The 16,639-nt window shown below is 40.6% G+C and overlaps 1 long non-coding RNA gene across 2 annotated transcripts in view; it reads left to right on the forward strand.

The window, feature by feature from the left end:
- LOC114013463 (uncharacterized) overlaps positions 1-15,162 on the forward strand; it is a 56,912-nt gene extending 41,750 nt beyond the window's left edge. For both annotated transcript variants that reach the window (XR_008747780.1, XR_008747781.1), the window contains 2 exons: positions 6,048-6,184; positions 11,463-15,162. This is a non-coding gene — a long non-coding RNA (uncharacterized LOC114013463). The remainder of the gene's footprint in view (positions 1-6,047; positions 6,185-11,462) is intronic.
- Positions 15,163-16,639: the final 1,477 nt, after the last annotated feature.

A 16,639-nucleotide genomic window follows, 5' to 3' on the forward strand; every position in this document is an offset into this window, starting at 1 on the left:
TGTTACTAAGCACTTGGATTCCCCAGCTGTCTGACACCAACGTGCAACCCCAAAATTAGATGATAACAAGGTTCTTAGGATAACAAGGAAGTCACCTCCATATTAAAAGAAGAATCTCATTTTTCCCCCTTCTTCTCTTCAGTTCTAAGCCTTTTAGAGGTCTTTGCACTGTATTTCAGTAATTTTTAAGAATTCAAACAGCTTTTTTAACCCAAAGGAGCAACTTTTTAAGATACCTATTTTTCTTAGCAAGACCACATTCACTCTGAAGAAAATGTATTACCTGGAATTTATAATGTAATATTGTTTCTCTGAGTCATCATAATGAGTCCACATTAGTTTATTATCACTTACGTTCAGCCCCAACACATTATCTGAATGATGTTGGGTAGCCTGTATATCTGAACACTGAAGTCTTACAAATGGTAGCTGGTACTCTGATTTAGAACTTGGTTGGGCAAAATGGTCTTTATAATGAGTATTTTTTTATTAAAAGTGATAAAATCTTAGGCAAGGCATTAAAGCAAGATTGGGACAATAGAAACACAAACTGAAGGATTGTGAGAAACAAATGTATTTCACTTTGTCTTGGAGCACCCATGACTGTACTGGATGACATCTGCCTGGATGTGAGTTTCCTAACACCACGTCCACACCAGCAGAATGAACCAAAGGGCCTGAAGATCTGCCCCAGCTTTTGCAGGGCCATGAGGTGCCCACCTGTTCTTCTTGTCCTGCTGCCTTCACAAAAAACAAGGGCCTGGAGGAGACCCAGCTCCACCACCTGCAGTTTCTACCTGAGGTGCCAGCAAGTCACTGGCTGGCTATAGCTTTTGTTGGGCTGAGCTCAACAGGAGATGCGTGTTCCCTCAGAATCACTCATTTTAGCCACTGAGTGGTTGTTTTCTTTTCATAGTTGTCTACCCCACTGCTTCTGTCATCGTGTCCTATGTTGCTTAAGGAATTGCTGCTGTTGCTGGACTATTGCTGTTGTGTGGTTACATGTACCACTAACTACATAACATCATCTACTCAGACAACGTGGAACTGGGTATATTTCAGATTTGCAGATATTATCACATATGAGTAAAAGATTTTTAAACTCAAGGTACAACCCATAAACATCAGAGTTTTTGTTCATACTTACCAATATAAAAAAGCCATCCTTTTTTTCTATAAACTTGAGGTCTCAATTTAAAATGAACACACTTGTCTTTAAAAATGCTATTTACATTCATGGCAATGACAGCTGGTTCTAAGGCCTAAATATACTCTGATTATTCTCAGATGTTAATCGGCTCAAAAGCACTTTTTTCCAATGGGAAAATTATTTTATGTATCACTATGGCTAACCGGAGTTAAATAATTTTGTCCAATATTATGTATCACATTGCGTAAGTCTCCAGAATGGATCAAGAGAGGTTTTAATTTTTTATTTTTTTTTTAACTTTGGAGCTTTTTCATTTTCTGCTTTATGGAGGAAGCTTTTCTGAATTAGTTCCAGTGGAATTTTTAGTTGTGAGATGCAAACATGATTTCTTCATCATCTAAAGCTGAGAGACGGAGTTAAGAAAGCAGGGAAAAGTTTCTGTCTTCCAGTTTACAAACAAATCCCCAAATAGGCAAGAAAAACATCAGCTGAATCTAAAAGTTAAAGACTATCTGGACACATTTACAAAGATATTCTTGCATGTATAGCTGCTTTCCAGAACTGCCTTGGCATCTTACTGGCACTGATTTCAACAGAGATGAAGCAACTGGCCTACTGCAGTATTTCTGAAATCCCAGAAGGTAATGAACTTCTTTATTAGGCACCATATACCTTTGGAAATCAGGCCCATGGTGACTAGAAGCAATCTGTCAGTTCACTATCTATAATTAATATTTCTTTTGTATAATAAACTGGTTTTAAATACAGAGCATAGCTTAAAAGCTTATTTTTCCCCCCCTGTATAAACAACCGATAAAAGGTCATTTATTTTACATGCAGAAACAATTTTAACAAGCTCTTTTTACGCATTCATAGAATTTTAGCTCTAACTTTCATCTGAATACTGCTCCTCAAAAATTCAGGACAAAAATTATCACCAGGAAATGCACCCATCACTACTATCCGTCATAAATATATATGTACAACTAATCAGCTGAATAAAGGTGTGTATGTAGGACAGAAGAAAAAGATGTGAAGAGGTATTGTAAAAATACCGCGTTTAGCATAACTATTGTAAAAGTTGCAAATGATCATGCCAATTCAATTTTACTCGGGGAACAGCTAAGTGGTCTACTATGCCTGTGCCCATGGCAAGAGCTGGTGGGGCAATGCAGAGTGCAGCCCCAGCAGCGTCTGAGCCCAAACTGGGACGCCGCCAGTTGCACCCCCCTTGGCACGGTGAGCACAGGCTGCCATGGGGAAGGGTCTGGGTGGTTTGTTCTCTGCCTGGCCAGTGATACACGCCTCTTCTCAACTGCCTGATTAGCACAAAGACGACTGGTAGAATGCCACGCTTTGTGAAATGGGTGAATTGAGGCTTGAAATAAGTCAGGCAAATGGCTTGACTCAGTGAAATGAAGACCTCCACCTGTAACATAGCGCCTAGGTTCATCTTAGGGAGGTTAGGGAAGGGTAAAGCTGGGATCTGCTTGTAATGGAAATACCATTAAAGTCCTGCTGGTCATGTGCAGTGATGCTGGGTGCTTATCTGACTTGCAAAAAGCATGACAGATGGTCCTGTCACCTAGAGAGGGGTGACAGCTCTTCGGGGAACAGCACAGCATGTGGCACATGCACACAGGGCATGATCTTTGGCGTGGGAGCAGTGCCAACTGTGGCGCATCAGGATGAAAGTGGGACCTGAGAGGGTTAATTTTGCAACATGGGTCACTGTGGTGTGGTAGGACTGACCACGATAGCTTCAAAATGCCCAGTCTGTAGCTGTGCTGGTTGCTGAGGACCCAGTTTCAGCCCCGTGTGACTGTTACGTATCACTGTCGCAGGGAAACCTTCCTGTGAGTGAGAGACATGAACGCTTGCTGGGGTGCAAAGCAGCACTGACCTGCTGGTGGTTAGCGCACGGTGTTCTCCCACCAAATCCCTGTCTCTTGTCACCTCCTCCCTCCTGCCAGCATCCTGGTGCTGCTTCCAACACATTCCTGGAGCCTCCTCCAAGTCCTTGCCTGGTGCTTGCTGAAACCACTGGAATTATTCCTGTTGACTTCAGGAGTCTTTTTCTTCCCCAAGTGTGTATCCAAGGGCTGTAGCGTCTGAATCCGATTTCATCTATTATCCTGCATCTTTTTTTTTAAAGGGATGGGGTGGAAAGACCCTATATCCTGCATGAAAACCCAAAGGGCTGTAAAGAATTATTCTCTTCACCAGGTCATGCCCTGGTTTCACTCGGTCTTAAAATCAGCCTTTCTCACACTTCTCTATCAGTTCTGCTACATTTTGGAAAAAGAGATGACTTGCTTCCCTGATGTAACAGAGGCTGTTTATACCAAATATGTTTAACACAAAAATGTTTCCATGCATGTGACACAATTTGTACACACACAGGCTGTAGTACACATGAGCGTGTTGAATATCGGGCCAGTTTTCACTTTTTAGCTTCAAAAGAACCTTCCTTATCAGTAAATCACATGGGAATTTTTTCAGTACTTTATTCTTAGTGACATCTTTTTGGGGGGCACAGAAAGGTACAAATCAGGAGACATTTACTATTTATACAAATATTCCATGCTTATTGCTCATAAGGAGCCATTTAAAATGACAAATCACTATTCTATAAATCAGATATAGACAGATAACTTGCTGGATTCCTTCCAAGATACACTGAGACATGCACCAAAATATCAGAGTGTAATTACTTTCATTATGTATTCCAATTAATCTGAAAACAACTGAGACTGTAAAGATGGCATCCTGCTAATTTTTACTGACATAAACCCCAATATTATTTATAGAATTGGTTGTCCTCTGTTTACTTGATTAAAATATGGAGTAATCAGACATTGCTTTTCTAGAAATAGTTCTTGAGTATGGTAATTTGCCATCTTCTGAAATTTTCTTTATTTAGCCAAAACCCAAGTGCATGTTTTAATTGTGACAATATTTTAAATTTATATCTGTTTTAGAACCAATGATTTAACTAAAAAGGTTCCTAAACTAAAAGACCATTTTTAACGTGTATCTGGAAGTCTCTTGTATGAGCCCATGTTCTACTTTTGATATTCCCAGGGTGTTTTGTTGTTTGACCACAGCCCTTTTCCAATAAGCGTAAGCAATTATTTTAAGTTGAAAATTATTTTGATAATGAATTCATCTTCACCTTTGACATTGCTTCAGTGGGGGGAAAGGTTATACAGCCGTTGTGGGCATATAACTGTTTCTGACTATTGATATAGTGAAAAAACCTAAAACTCTGCTGCAGACAGAAACTGCATAGATAACAGGAACATTAACACCCGAGAAAGAAGGAAGGGCAGGAGCCACTTCCAGAAGGGACAGTTAGTACCAATGTAGATGAGCTCAACAAGAATGTACATAAGGAGCCTTCTGACTAGGACATGCTAACTGATAAAAGAAAACAAACTAGGGTGAAATAATTGCGGTAGTAGGAGATCAGCGACTCCCTACTCAAATGGTCCCCACTTCGAAGAGGGTGGATCCCCCGCCCGGGGATCGTGCTGGTATAGACTAAAACCAGCCCAGTGGGCATGCATTAGCTTGGTGTGTTTAGAGTGGACAATAAGGAAGGACTAATCGTTAGCTAGCAGATGTTTCAGGGTAACAGAAACTGTATAACAAAGACTGCCAATGTATGCAAGAACTTCAGGTAACTGCCCAAGAAAGGTGAAAAATACATCTTGAAGAGGCGCCAGAGGGAGGAGATTCTGAATGGTCATGGTCGGAAACCTTATGTGTATGCATGACTCTGTATAATAAATATGGGGCTGCTTGTTGAAACGCCGTGCAAATTAGGAGGAGCAATCCCCTTGCACCCAGTGCCGCAATAAACATACCTGCTTTGTAACTCTCCTCGAGTTGTAGAGTTTGATTCTGCACATCAGTAATTTAGACATTTTTCTTTGTCTTTCAAAAACAATGATTTATCTGCCTTCATTATTTCTTTCAAAACATCTTTCCTTCTTCCTTTAAAACAGAGATTAATTTTTGCCTATCTGGAGTTCTCCATAAAGGGAAAAGAAAAAAAATTAATTTAAAATGTTTTAAGACATTAAAAACACTAGCTAGTTAAATACTATTATATAGCATATTTTAATAAAAACCCTTGAGCACTCATAAAGGATTGGGAAGTTAAAGGAAAAAACCTCGATAACAGTTGCCCAGAAAGGCAGTTCAAGTTGTGGGTGAATGGAGGAGAAATGTATTGCAAAACCTCAGCCCTGGGGTTTGAAGCACCCTGAGTGTCTTTCTGGCTATCAGTGTTACCTGCCTGGCCTTAGGAGGACCTGGGGGCAGGAGGTGGCCTTTTCTTACCTCCCTTTTTTTCTGGCCTTAGGCAACAAGATATATTTGTAGATTAATTAGAGAGAGAGCAAGTTGCCCATGCAATGGATGAGCATACCATGAGTCCACAGTCCAGGGCTTCCTCCCAACTCCTGCTGCTTTACTGGTCTGAAAGTTCCCCATCCCATGTTGTGAGGGTGCCCTAGCTTCGCCCCCGGGTTTCTGTCCCTGGTGGCTGGGCCAGCCAGGTCACTCCTCCTTTTCTTAAGGAGCTCTTCTGGTAGGCCAGCATCCCAGCCTCTCCCACTGTTACTGTAGGCACACCATTCTGTGTGCACCAGCCAAAGTTTCAAAACAGCTCCAGTATCAGTTCCCTGTACATCTCCATTTTATGGATCAGTGAACTTGAATTACATTTTCCATATGGTGATGCTTCAGATGATTTTTTTTCTTTTTCACTAATAATAATGGTGGAGGCAGCAAGTTAAAAAATGAGGCATCCCTTCTCTGATGCCTCCTGGTATAAACAAGATACCGATGTTCAGATCTGACCAAGAACTATTCTCCATCTTTGGGGCAGGTCAGCAGGTGCAGACTTGCATGGAAGTTGAACACAGTATATGGGCTCATGATGGCCCTGCTTTGGCTGGCTGGTTCTTCCTGGACAAGTACTGCCTGCACAGAGAAGACCACTGAAGACAAGGATGTGTTGCCTTGGTAAGCAACAGCAGGCCCCAGAGCTCTATATGGAGAGAGGAAGAATATTGCTTTTGCCCACTCCTAATCCCACAGCTTCCCAAATGCTGAATTAATTATGTTTGTAAGCCTCTCTTCCTCATTCAGTTAAAGTCTTCTCTTCTGACCTTCTTTCTCCCTCTTGGCCCCTTCTTCATTGGCACCATGCTCCATTCAGGGCTTAATTACACCACCACACTTTGTGTTCTCTAGTTTGAAGCCACTACTTTTTGTTTTGTCATACTCTGGTAATGCGAATAATCCCCTTCCTTTGAAGCTATTTATATTCTATGATCTTGTCTCCTCTGAGCCTTCCCTTTGGCAGACTGTAGAAACCAAGTTTCTTCTGCCTAACCTAGCTCACTAGATACCTTTTAATATTATTCTCTCTGTGTGTGTTTTCTGTAGTTTCATGGCATTTCCAAGCTGTGACCCAAAAGGAGGTCCCAATGCGCTAACCCTTATAAAGCACTCTGTAGCCCACATTACTTTTACAAAATAACAGCGTACAATCGCTCATCCCTCCTGAACTTCTCAACTCTTAACATGAAGGAAAGTATCAAGGAAGAGGGATATCCATTGACCTATCAAGAATCTGTGGATTTAAAATCTTTGGCCATTCTAAAACCTATAAGGCTATGATTCGCCATGCAAGGCAGTACTGAGACTGGATTACAGTTAAGAGTCCTTTTGGCTGAGCCTTATCTAAACTGCAATATCTGAATACATTGATTCTAGTGACGTTATTCATGGCTTACATCGACTAATTTAAAGCCTTCATCTTTCATACGTAAATCTATTCTTCCAGATGTAAGGTAAATGGAAAGTCTTGTGATTAGCTTTGGTGAGGCTACCTTAGAGAAGATAACAACCAGAACTGCTGAGGCTCCCTCATGTCCTGGATCCTGCTCAGCAAGGGACTGTGTAATAATTTACAGAATGACTTAATTGAAGAAGCTATGGAAGTACAGTGATCAGAAAATTTACAGTGGTTTCTTATGTACAAAGGTACTGTCAGCGTGCCCTAATGCCTCAGCTGGTTTTCCTCCATCATCTGGTCTGTGCTATTTATTTTTAGACCCTGATGGTTTAATCAGTGCCATGTGGACTGGAGGCTCCACATACCTGGAGCTTATGGAGGGCTACAACTGCAAGTTGCAAGAGCCTCATGGCAACAACTGCCATTCAGCCCTGTGCAATCTGGTTTCACTAGAAGTTATTCATTAAAGGCAGATATCTCTAATCATCCAACATTTTAAATCTCTCTCGGTCTGAGAGATTTCACATCCACTGATCATGCCTCCAAAAATAAAAGAATAAAACCTGTGCAGAAAAATACCTCACATGTTTAGTGAGTATCTCTGGAAAAATAAACATAAACTTAAAATTATGCTTTTTTCTAGAATCCTTGTTTATCTCAGGATATTTTCAGTACAACACCTCCTTCTTTCGTTTTAATGTAGTAAGTGATAATTGCACCCCTCGGGTACATCTTGGCTGATGCTTAAAACACATCTAGAGCTGTTTTCATATTACAAGGAAAAATTGTTTGAAATGAGAGGCTACAAGTGCTTTAATACCAGGACCACAAAATGAGCTATCAATAAAACTCCTTTATCATTTAAGAAAGTTAAGTGGTGTGGAGATTTATTAAGTACCAGATATAATTTCAATGGTGCACAAAATACCACAGGCCCATTCTGTTACATTAAAAACAAAAGGAGAAAATATTAAAATAATGAATTTTATGCATTCAGAAATCTCATAAATCCCAGATAATAACTCTGGTCTTGGCATGGCAGTGCACAAAAGATCTACTCTGCGCCACAGAATTTCCCCAAAACTCACCGGTACTAATAATGCTTAATGACTTCAGTGGAACTAGAATTTCTCCCTAAGAAAGCTGCTTTCTCCTGCTGTCATTGCAAAGGAAGTCCAAACCAAATAACATAATTAAAATGATGTTGTGCTTTCTAGCACAGATGATGCTATATTTTGTAGGCTTCTTCATAAGAGGTCAGCAGTGTAGATCTTGCCTAGTACTTGCAGGAGAGACCACCTGGGAGTCCCACAAGGTGCAGTAGACATAGTACAAGAAGTCATGGCTAACCATCTGACAAGCAGGAAGCCACAGTAGACAATAAACTGAAAAAAAACCCGTTTGGCTGTAACACAGGACCTCAGGGGACAAGTAAGGAAAAGATGAAGGGAATACAGCACTTCATGTTTGCAAAATGATCCTCTTCCAAGACTGGATCTCCTGTCACAAAGCAGTTCAGGCTGTCCACAAGTGCCCCATAGGCTTTGTGCAGGCTTCTGCACAGGGATGTGTTCAGTGTGAAGAAGGTACTCTAAAATATAGATACCAATAATCATTCTCAGTCTCTGTTTTCTAAAATTACAGACATTTCTAACTGAGCAGAGTTGAAATATTCTTTACATACTAGTCTAAATAAATTCAGATTTACTATGGAAAAATGTACAGTAGCTTTTCCTTATGTACAAGACCCCCCATGGCTTCCAAGACAATGGGATCAAATTCCACAGCAGTGATGTTTTAATTTCAAGACAACTTTAATTTTTGAGAACATCTTGCAATAATCTTCCTTCCCATCCTCCTCCTGGCCCCAGAAGAATCCTGTGCAACCAAAGTTTGCAGTTAAATGTATTTGTTGACATAACATTCGTTAATGCTTTTTCCACCATCCTTCACTTTGAAGACAGTTTATTCCTAAGACTTCTGTGCTGCCTGGCTTCAATTCCCAATCCTGCGCAAAAGACATACTGCGCAAAAGCAGGTATTTGTTTCTGTCAAACACTACCTGGCACAGTAGAGAAGGGAAAACTGTGGGGCTGTAGGTCTGCGAGGTTGAGGAGCACGGGGTTGCATCTCGGCAGACCACATGTCCAAGATGTCCTGAGTCAAAATGCATGTTTGTGCTGTGGATGAAAGAGTGAGACAGCAATCCTTGAGCTTGCCAAGACGAGAGGTCAGTGCAGAAGGTGGCTGAGCCGAGTTACTGTCTGGGATCTGGAAGCTGTAGGCTGCATGTCCCCATGGTGCTAACCTGGGGCTCACATGCTACCAGGCACCACCCTGCAGTCCCAGCTCGGGTTGTCCACAGGGATGAAACATCTCAGTTTTTTACAGCTAGTTTGTGCTTCTGAGGTTTTCTGTTTTGCTAGGGGGTCCCAAACCATTATATTAAAGAATAAAAAAATATCCTAAACCACAATTAAGATTATATATATAATTTCACAGCAAACATTAGGCTTTGGTACACTGAATTACCAGGAAACTTGTGGATTCTTGCAACTCATTTCTTATGCAAGAAGGTGGAAACTTGCATGTATCTGATGTCAGCCTGTTGCTTGGTGCGACAGGAAAACATAATTGAAAGTGTTCTGGTCACAAATCTCAAGAACACAAAGAACAATGCCAACAATCTGCATCTGTGATGCAACAGCCCATTATCTGCTTGCTAAATAATTATACGTTTTAGAAACTAATCCCGTGCATACTGTTCTAGGAGTATGAAAGGAAGGAAACAAAACAGGTATGGTATGAAACGTGTACTGTGCAGCCTTCTGAGAAGTGGCGAAAATGTAAAAAGCAAATACCTTTTTTTATTCTGTGAATTCCAGTTCTTAAAAGCTGTCTGAGCAAAATATCTACTGTTAGCTGCCCTATAAAGAAAAATGGGAAAGGGGCAGCTGAAATATATGAAAGGAACAATAGTCTATAAACTAATTGCTCTTATTTCCATATAATTCAAAAAGATAAAATTGCCTGAGCAATGTAACAGGAGTAATTTACTTCCAGCCTGTGAATAACCTAAGGCTTACATGTTTCCCTATTCAAGAAAAACTTGTGCAGGAAAGTTGAAACAGTAAGCTCAGGCATGCATTCCTTTCCAGGCTGAGGTTTGCCATTTGAAGATGGTATGTAGCTCTCAAGCCTGAGCAGGGGCAGTTCTCATCCACAGAAGCACCCTTCCCCTGCACAGGGCTCAGGTCCCTCACTACAGATAAAATGTTGGCACACACGCTCTTTTTGTACTATCAAGAACTCCTGCTGTCTGCAAAAGCCTCCTGGAGAGGGTCTTTGTGGTTGGTAGTGTCTGACTATATGTTGTAACTGTCTCCCCACAGGAGGGTGCATGGGGTGGCTGAGAAGCCAAAGGTTCACGGTGCCAGAGCTGCACTCAGTACCGGTCCATCAGCCTGAATTGCTGGATCTCTGCCTTGTCTTACAAAAGCAGAGGACAGCATCTCCTGCCTTAGCAGGAGACTCCGATAACAGGGAACACTGCTGTAACTGGAAGTAGCAATTAAACTCAATACTGGCAGTGCTACATAGCAGGATTTCAAGTTTAATAGCTCAAAAGCTAGGAGAGTAAAAGTAATCATCATTCACACAAAAGCAGACTTCAAAATGTATTTCTTTGAAAAACTAAAGCAATTAATCTAAAATCACCAGGATAGAAAAAATAATTAAATCTATAGCATTGAGTGAAATGATGTATTGTCACTACTATCATAGTATCATAGGCTCATAGGATAATTCAGGCTGAAGAGGACCTCAGGAGGTCACTTGTGCAACCTCCTGCTCAAAGCGGGGTCACCTCTGAGCCCAGACCAGGCTGCTCAGGGATTTACCCAACTGGGTCCTGAAACCTTCCAGGAATGAAGACCATGACTTGACTCTCATCCACTGCTGGCAGTTCTTCCCTTTGAACCCTAAAAGACCTTGTAACTAAGGACTACAGCAAAGAATCAGAACCTCACCCTCACTTGTGTCTGCTGTCACAATTCACTAACCCAGGCAACAATGAGCCCTCATTTTCCTTGTTCAGCCTTTTATCATTAATGTAGTGTCTGAAGTTCTTCTTGTTGCCCTTGACATCTCTTGCAAGTCTCCGTTCGAGCTGAGCTTTGGGTTTCTGGGTATCACTGCCTGGGCAATATTTCTAAACTACTCCTTTGTAGTCTGTCCTTCTGCCACCTCCTATAGGCTGCCTTTCTGCATTGGAGCTCTGCCATGAGCCATACCAGCTCCTGTTACACACACCTGTCTTTCTGAATATCAAGATTGGCCTGGCCTGTGCTTGAAGGGTGCTGTCCTTAAAAGCTTGCCAGCTCTTCTCAGCATCTTTCAGAGCCGCCTCAGGGGATCTCACCTACCAATTCCCTGAAAAAGCAGCAGTCTGCTCACGTGGAGTCCAGGGCCTGTGCTACACTCCTTCCTCTTTCTCCACAGGATCTTGGAGCCCACTATTGAGTGGTTACTACAACCATGGATACCACCTGTCTATCCTGTCCCCAACCAGCTCTTCCTTGTCAGTGAACAGCAGATGCTGGGGATCATTGCCCTGCTTGGTCCACACAGTACATCTATCAAGAAGTTCTCCTTTGTTCCAAAGTGAAGCATTAGAAATAGGAGTTAAAATGATAAAAATATGAGCAAGGTTTACAAGTTAACATTCAGTAAACCATCCTCTGTATTTCAAGCCATGTCTGAGTTTGATCACAATCCTATTTTATGTATTAGGGGAAGAAAGAAAAAAAAAAGCAGGTTTTTATGTCAAAGGAACAGAGTGGAAGGAATAGAACAGAAGAATGGACCATTTTAAACTCTGGCTTACTGCATGAGATTTTCAGCTATTGAAAGGTCAGAAAGAACCCCAGAAGATCCATGGATTTTCTACTGGAATGTGAGAACAACCAATTAGGTCAAATTACATTTGTGTCACATAATACTGAATCTAATAGTGATCAATATAGGATGCCTAGGGTTTGAGTATTAGAAAGAAAAGAATACAGATGAAGGATGCTGTTGTGTGGAATGCCATCTGGTACCCCAGGACATCTTCAGCAGTCATTGGGTTTGGACTGTTGGGGCAGCAGATTGCACCTAAACAGCCTTGGTAATCCCATGCTTTACAAACTCATTTAACTTTCTTCAGAGCTCATTTATAACTTTGGTATCAATAAATTACACAATTAAATTGTTTGTTATGTTGGGAAAAGGCTTCCTTTTGTTTGGCTTAAACATACAGCCGAGGCTGTCCCCTAGCTCCTGTGTAACAGGAAACAATGGGAAACAGTGAACGATTCCCCATTCACCTTCTTTCCACTGTACAGAGTTCTCATAGATCACCGCCAAAGCAACTCTTGAGTGTTTTCTTTCCTGATGAACTTCCCTTGGGATACATTTCCTATGTCCATTTGTCTCTTATCCCCTTCCCATGTGTCTCTCCCACAAACACCAGTTTGAGAGCTGTTTACAAAACAGTCCACAGATTTCTTGGCAGACTCTTAAGCAAAACACAGTCTCTAGCCAAAGTCTGTGTTTTGGAAACTGTGTTTCTTTAGTAAGTATAGTTTCATTTTTATTTGATTATCTCCATTTGCTAAATGTGGTTAGCTAGCATTTTACAACAGCTATATTTCATCAGTTGGAAAGATAGGAGGGACTCTGTTGCTGCATTTGGAAATGGAGGTGGGAGAAAGATGTCAGGAATGGCCTTCACCAAGGTCTTTGAAGTTTTATGTATGCAGAAGGCTCCCCACATCCTGTGTCTAGGCAACTGCCCTGTGGAGGTCATCCCTGATGCTCAGGAATTCAGGTGGGAGGCTTTGGAGGAGGAATTAGAGATTGTCAGGGAGAGGCAGGACAGGTGCTTGAGTGTTTAGCCCCAGCACAAAGCACTTGCTGGCATTTGCACCCTGGGCTGTGGGCATCCTACTAGAGCAGTGCCCTGGTCACCGTCGTCGTGCTTGCCTTGTGCTCTCAGGAGATGGGTTTGTGCCTTTAGTGTCACCACGCTTTGTCTCCACGTGCAACATGGGGCAGGGAGCAGTACCTTTGCCATGCCAGCATCAGGACACAAGTCTTCCTCTGCAACGGGGCCCCTGCAGAGCAAAAGTCTGGCTTGATATATTACCCTTGGTGCGGTCAGTGGGATTTTGGGCATTTTTTTCCTTGCCTTTAATGACCTTAGGAGCAACAGTCATATAAATCAGTGCCAGAAAATTATTTCTGGCCATGAAGGTAGAATTTCAGCACACAACAGATGACAGCGGTGATGAAGCAGCATGTCACAGACCAACTCTCCCCATAACTCCTTGCACTGGTGTGTGAGGCTTTACGATTCAATATGTGGCACAGCACCTCCTTTCATTCTTTTTCCTTATGAAGTTGGTCAAGGTGCATTTTACCCTTTTCTTAGCAAGCTAGGCCCACTAATAATTTTGATTCTCAGGGGAGGACTTACTTTGGGGGCAACTCTTCTGGTCATTCAGTTCACAGCATTCAGTTCAGAGCCACGTGTGTTTGCCCTTACAAACCAAACCCCTTCCCCTGCCTTTCATCCTTTCTCCCATAAACACAAACCCCACCAACCAAAAACATTATTCTAAATGTAGCTGGGACAGGACAATGTCTTGTCTTTTTATTACAGTGGCCAATAATGATGATCAAAATTAAAAGAGGAAAGAAAAAGAGGAAAGGCTATTGATTCATTCCTTGGTGACATTTGGTTTTAGTCTAGGCTTTGGAAGACATAGAGTATTTTCCTCAAGACTATCGCGTTTTATGTCTACCTAATTTATTTCTCAGTTTTGAGTTTGAGCAGAAGTCTTGGCTGTCAGACACGTTTGTAGTTTGCGAATGGAGAAAACTGATAGGGAACTTCCTCATATAGCCCTTGAATTTTCAGTTTAAAGAGTCATACGCTGTTTTAGACTTTTTTCTATGTAGTGTAGTAAAGTAAATCATCACTCATGTTTTCTCTTCTACAAATAAAGCCTTTTGTTTTCTAGCAGCTCTGTTGTTGTAGCACACCACGCAGTCAGATAGTTCTTTTTCCTTCACATCACAGTAAAAGAGTAACCTGAAGGTACTTACCAAATTTGATGGGCATTTCCTTTGGCAGTAGTGTCAATATTTTGAAGACTTTTTGCTTTCTTTTAGTTTAACCACTTAGCGCATTGGTTTAGTTTTCTTTAGTACCATAATGCACTAGACCTTTTCCTCTTATCTATCTAGACTTCTCTACTAACAGCTGCAAGCCTTAATTGTGTAAAGTTAAAAAGAGAAAACCATAAAGCATTAGTTTTGCAAGTGCAGATAACATACAGGAGATAACAGCATTTACCTATGACTTTCTCCAGCATAACCTCTTACAGAGTATACTGAAAATATGCAGACAGGCAATCTGTGTAAGGTTTCTGTGAGTGCTCTGGACAATATTTCTGACCAGATGCTCAGCTGATTCAAGTTGGCATTAGTGTGTAGACTACACTTTTAAATTATTTCAGTTATGTGCACTGAACTAATGGTTATCTCAAATTTAAACAAAGTTTAAAGATGGCCAGAAATTACAAGCTTTTCTAACCAAGAGCCCATTTATTCCTACTTGAGTGATAGACATTTTAAAACTGGTTAAAACAGCTATGCAGCTAGATGTTTTCCACTGGGCAAACTGAAAATCCTGGTTCAGAAAGGCTTCCAGCATATATTTAGTCTCTTTGATGCTCTGTAGAAAGAACTAATATGGTACAGAAAAGTTGCAGAAGTTTTCAGGAAAAAAAATAATCCCTATTTATTCCAGGGAACTCATATGGGGAAAAAAGAAGAATTAGATTTATAATAAATGTTCATGTGAACCATTAAATTACAAACTTACCAGTGAAAGAAACTGACAAATATTTGAAATGTGCTTTCCATAGGCAGTATTTCAAATTATGCTACTTTATTTCAGAATTTATCAGTTTGGAGTTAAAATTTCTATGTATCATAAACAAAATGTTTAATGTTACTCCTTAATATGATTCTATTTTAACTATGTTATGATGAATACTAATAGGAATACCATGGGTATTTTGAAAATTTTTCTCTATAGATGTCTGTATTCCATATTTGTATTGTAACATCAGGTTAAATTCAGTTAAATCCTATTTCAGAACTCTACAGATACTCTTATTTTTGTTTATGATTAAAAAATATTGATGATTTCTCTTTTCATTTTTTTTAAAAAATCAGATTTGTATACCTTGGTTCATAGTACGTCTTAATCTCTGATACTAAGTTTATAAATCATTAATTAGAAGCAAATAATGTACACATTTCTTTTATATATTATCTAGTTGCAGTTACTTTATACTTTATACTATCTAAATTACACATGCTACTATTCTTTTCTTCAAGATATACGTACCATTTAGCTTCCACTTTGTTTAGTTTTAGTTAGCAAGTAACTATTACAGATTTATTGCTTCACTGGTCCGTTTTTTGGTGAGGGTATTTTCCTCTCAAAACCAGGCTCATCCATTTTCCCATGTGTAGCTGCAGATAGACCTCTACTACTGCAGAAACTGGAAAAGTTGTGGTGTTCTCATTCTCAGTGATCTTGGTGGGCATACCTTATTTTAATAGGACTTATAGGAAATGCAGATACAATTCAATAGGAAACATCCAGTTTAGGATTTAGATTTCCAGTTAGACCTTGAAAGGGTTTGAAGAAACTACAATATTTCATCAAAGTGCTGGAAGATCTTATTTCCTAAAGCATGAGGGGAAAAAGATAATATTTTATTAAATAAGCTCTGAACCACAAAGGTTTAGATCATCCAGCATGACTCTTTGAACAAAGCAGAGGCCAAAACTAAAAAAAGATGCAGAGACTTTGTGCTCAGTGTTCCCATGGAAGGGCTGGGCAAATTCCGGTCTCTGTGCTGAACATTTCAACGTCAGCTGTGGCACGGTGGGATCCAGGGGGAAGCAGAGCCACCACAGCCAGTGCCACCACCATGGCTGTCCTGCTGCGTGCTGTCCCCCTGCCCAGCCTCTGCTCTCGCTCCTGCTCTGGGAACAAGTACTAGAAGGTCCATAAAGAAAACTGAGCTTGTGCCTCTTTCCAGCAAGAAGGATTACCTCTGTGTTTCTCCAGACTCTGCAAAGGTTGTGGTTAAAGTACCTGGTTTAACCCCACATTAGTACAGGTCTGTTGAATATTGAGTTGGCTCTTTTATTGTCTTTCAAGCAGGACAGAATATAATCTGATGCGGTTCTAGGTGGTTGCAACAACTGGAAACACATCTGCTTTCTTTCCTGCATGTAGCTGTTGTCTATCCATTGCGAAGGACGCGGAGGAAGATTTATACTACTGTTTATTTTTTCTTCTGCCATGTTTCATAGTCTTATCTGTGTTTGGAAGTTCTCCAATATGGAAACAGCTAATTCACAATTTTCTGTTGCACATTATTGGATCTGCAGTTTTGGCAGTTCTTAAGAATCAATCTTTGATCAGCAGCTTAGATATTTTCCCAAATGCCTTTATTTAGACTTAAAAATATTATGCATTTATATAATGTATGCTATATATCAAACAAAATTCAGTTTTGCAAGGTTTTTCTGAGGTTACTTGCTGTGGA

Source organism: Falco peregrinus, chromosome 6, assembly GCF_023634155.1.
Source record: "Falco peregrinus isolate bFalPer1 chromosome 6, bFalPer1.pri, whole genome shotgun sequence".
NCBI lineage: Eukaryota > Metazoa > Chordata > Aves > Falconiformes > Falconidae > Falco > Falco peregrinus.